The sequence below is a fragment of the Sitophilus oryzae genome, unplaced genomic scaffold (genome assembly GCF_002938485.1).
Source record: "Sitophilus oryzae breed Bouriz unplaced genomic scaffold, Soryzae_2.0 scaffold_980_pilon_pilon, whole genome shotgun sequence".
In the NCBI taxonomy this organism is placed as follows: Eukaryota; Metazoa; Arthropoda; class Insecta; order Coleoptera; family Curculionidae; genus Sitophilus; species Sitophilus oryzae.
The window spans coordinates 3,066,077-3,070,643 of NW_022147617.1; the positions used below are offsets into that span (position 1 = coordinate 3,066,077).

At 30.7% G+C, this 4,567-nt stretch overlaps 1 long non-coding RNA gene across 1 annotated transcript; it reads right to left on the reverse strand.

Moving 5' to 3' along the window:
• Positions 1 to 3,232: 3,232 nt before the first annotated feature.
• Positions 3,233 to 3,762, reverse strand: LOC115891310. Its single transcript, XR_004051805.1, has 2 exons — positions 3,594 to 3,762; positions 3,233 to 3,429 (listed from the first exon to the last, which is right to left on the reverse strand). It is a non-coding gene; the product is annotated as an uncharacterized LOC115891310 (long non-coding RNA).
• Positions 3,763 to 4,567: the final 805 nt, after the last annotated feature.

A 4,567-nucleotide genomic window follows, 5' to 3' on the forward strand; every position in this document is an offset into this window, starting at 1 on the left:
GAAACGGCGAATGCAGATTCTGTGGGGAAGATGGGGAAACACCAGTACACCTCATCACTGAGTGCGCCGAGACGACAACCATTCGTGCCATGAATTTTGGTACGACTGATATTGGAGATGGAGAACTACCCTCTATAAAACCGTCCCAGATACTGGCTTTTGTCAAAGCCCTGGGACTGTATGATGAGTTATGATTCAAGAAAGGGGGACACAATGGATCTGTAAGGTCGAAGTGATTAACCCCCCTCCCACTCATTCTAAATTCTAAAAATTCCAATTCTAATGGTTTCCATATTGCACCCAAAAATACGTAATATAATTAATTATTTTGCGGATGCTGACATCATAATGTAAATTAATATTTTGTAGGTAATTGTAGAATTAAAGATTAATAAAATAATTGCCTTCTTTAAATATTGAATATTCAGTGTCCGTATAGAAATATTCTGTTTTTTTTAATGATTTATAATAATAATATTATACTAAAATTATACAAGGTCGCTGATATGTATGGAAACGGTCGATTATTAGGTAAAATTTACAAGGTACCGCAAAAAAGTTAAATACAATACATTTAATTTTTTGCGGTACTTATATATACAGTATATTTTACTTGATAATCGACCTTTTCCGTACATATCAGCGATCCTGTATATGTACCGGGTGACCAACTAAGAATGGACGCCGCGGCCTTTAGACCATAAGCGGCAGCCTAACATGATTTGTTCTCTTAATATCTTCGGTTAGAGAGAAGATAGAAAGTTGCGGTTTACGCTGATATTTTGGAAATTTTGTGCTCTATTTAACTGTCGAAAGAGAAATATAGCCTTCTATTTAATTTATTTACGCAACAGCGCAATATCTGTTATGATGTCAAACGGCGCCCTCTAGCTACAATGAAAAAAATCGTGGAAACATAATTTATACTGGAGATCATTAAGGAAGAAGAGCTCTTTTAAACGAGCCCTAGTTTGTTTAAATCGGATAACCTAAACCAGAGTTATCCTTATTTTAATAAAAGCAAATTTAACCTTCCCCCACCACTTTATTTTATGAGATAGAGCAAAATACTCTATATCTAAAAAATTTTCCCGATGATTACAATAGTAATATTTAAAATACCTGTCCACTTGCATATTTTTGAGAAAAACCCTGTTTTCTGATTGGCTGTTAGAGAAACGCCCCCTAGCGGGTATTTTTTGAACTTGAAAATAATTTCCAGCGATTTCTCTTGGTCGATTTACTTATTAGAATTTGTTTACCAAAGTTATACGATAAGTAGTTTCTGAGATACAGCCGGCGTCCATTCTTAGTTGGCCACCCGGTACCTATATAATTAATAGGACATCTTCCTATGCTATATATATAATGTATACAGGTTGTTAATTTGTTTATTACTCGCGGCAAGAGCTTTATGGTTGAAATATGGCAACATCTTCCCGTTCGTCGAGAGACAACGGGACAGGACGAGTCGGCAGCTTAGCTTAGTACTCATTTGGAATGTAGGCAGTGTTGCCATTCTGTTCCCCAATAAGTAACTGTCAAGTTAACAATCTGTATAATAAAGTTATACAGGGTGGCGCACCTCATTCGCCTCGGTTGATTATACGGAAACGGTAAGATTTAGAAACAAAATATTTTATGGGTATATGTGGGGAGACAATGTGCACAATTTAACATTATTTTCAAATATACAAAGAGAAATGTTTCATTAAAATGGCAACCAAGGGGGCTAGTGCTGTCATGGCAAGTTTCTAGTGACAATTAGTAGATGGTTTTTAAGATAGAAATTAGTTTATGGACTTCTTTAAATTTATATCAGTTAACTTTTATTTAATTTACCTACAACAGTTTAATTAATAATATTTATGAAATATGTATTTATTATTCAGTCATGAAAAACGATGAAGAACTTCTTTGAGTTATTTTACGATAACTTGTAGATACATATATGGATTTTCTATAAAAGAGCCAATTACGGCAAATTCATTTTCTTCATTAACAACGACATGTTTCTGCCTAATTTTACTCTACCAGCTCTGCGAAATAGAGACAAATACTTTTTCAAAGGAAGATTATAAGGAAGATTCCTATTTGGGATATCTTTGAGCATAAACCCTTGAGACCAAGAAGCATTTACTCACTAGTATATCTATTCGTTTCGCCGCACTGCCTTATTTTTCTTGATAAAATCTGAATGAATACTTGATTATTAAACTATTGTAGGTAAATTTAAGTAAACTATTATAAATTATAAATAATAATGTCCATAAACTAATGTCGACCTTGAAAATAGTATTATAGGTATTTACTTTAGATAGTCGATACTTTAGTCATGCTATAAATATCATAATCTATAGTCTTTGCTCTAAATATCATAATCTTAAATCATACAGGATGTTCAAAATTCTACGCCAGACTTTCTAAAATATAAAATAATTTTTCTTTGTTTTTTTTTAATGGAACGCCCTGTATATTATTTTTTATTAGATAGAGAATTAAAAAATGAAGTATTTCAAAATTTATATTGGTTTCGCAGATACACGCAGTAGGTACCGTATGATCGAGAAAAAACGGCGCCGCGCCGTCAGCCATGGCTATAAAATGAAGATCGCTGTCATTTTATATGTAAATTTATATGGGAAATGTCATCGATCGTCGTTTCCCAGCCAACTGGACGCCGTTTATTTTCGATCATACGGTATTATTTCATATGGCTCTCTCAATGGTAAAATACGAGACAAAAATCATTGGGTGGCTTTGATAAAAATTTACTATACAAAAAGTTTGGCGTAAAATTTTGAACGTCCCGTATGAAATACGATTACCATATTTATAGCAAAATAAGTACAGACCATCTAAAGCAAATATCTAATATAGTTTTGATTTCACGACAGTTCTTGTATTTTTATTATTTTTTTTAAGAAAGACTGAAAAATATAAATTTTTTATTTATTTATTAATATCTCTGAAACTATTGAAATATATTTACTCATATCTTAGGATTATGTAAGGGTGTTCCATTTAAAAAAAATCATCCCGGTCCACTTACACTTTTCTGAGCCACCCTATAGAATTTAAAATGTTTTCCTGGAATACATACTAGAACATACTTAGTTTAGATTTGCACTTAAACAAAATCCTTAAGTTTTTTATTTTAGGAGCTACAGATGCCCGACGCACTATTGCCGGACACTGTATACCTATAATAAAATTACTAATAAAAACACACATTTTTTTTAATTTTTTTATTTCATTCAATTTTAAAAAATACGAATTAATTCCATAAAATACCAATTTTTGTATCTATGTATATCTATTATTTCGTATAATCTATGCGTTGTATTAAGTAGTATACATTTTTACATATCCTATAGGACGCTTTCTCTCAGGCTTTTCCATCTTAACATTGATGTTAATCTGCTTGTGCTAAAAAAAAACACTGGCTAAGAAACATATTATTGGGGCCTATTTATAAAAAAAATGTGATTCCATATTACCAGATTTACCAGATATATTAAAAAGAAATAAACCGTAGAGAAATAAATTAAATTTGATTTAAAAATACAAAAATAAATATGTGCATTACTTACAGTAACGTTTACATGATTCCTAAAAAAAGCGTTAGTAGAGTCAAAAATGACTGCCATAACTAGCAAAATGTATAACAATACTCCAGTAAATTTCATTATTATGACAATGTTATGTTTCTGTTCGAATCGACAATGCAAATAATGTACATATATAATTTCGTAAAAAACTGAACGCTTGTTACGTAAAAAAATATAAAAAATAACGATTGTATATAAAAAATTATTATTGTTGATTTATTATTTAAAATAAAAATGAATAATTGATTTAAATTTAATTGTATTTAATAAAAAAATTGTAAATTTCAAAAGTTAAATATTTATAAGAAAATGAGACCAACACTAATATAAATTCTATTCCTGTTTATTACTATCAACAAAAAGAAATCAGTTGACTAGTTTATTTCCTAAATTTTCGTTATTCGAAATCTGAATTTAAAACAATGCACAGGGTGTCCCATTTTAGTAAAGATAGGAGGATACGGTTTGCACAAACCGGTCCCACTTTTTTGTCAGACGGAAGATGCTGTAAACATAATTTTCATAGCCCTCTTCGCTTCTGATCGAAAATTTTGCAATTTGGGACAGTCCCCATCTCTACGTTATTGTATAAGATATAGAGAAGGTGAAAACTGATTTTTGTAGAACTTTTTACGTTGAATACAGTAGTGTAGTCATATGATCCGTCTTGCTATGAGTTTCTCAAAAATATTTTAACACTCTATATTTATTTTCACTATTTACTGCAATATTTAAAAGGTATCGTTTTCCTATTAGTAGGCCGTGATAGATAACAAAAAAATAAAAATAATATTTACTAAAATAGTCACACACATATTAAAATTTTATGTCAGACTGAAATATTTTACTTTTAAACTGTTACCACTGAATCTCTGTATATGTTTTTCTTCTTTTTTTTTATAACGGGATGGGTTTGCAAATATCTAAAAGCTTGCCTAATAGCATTTTCGAGGTTT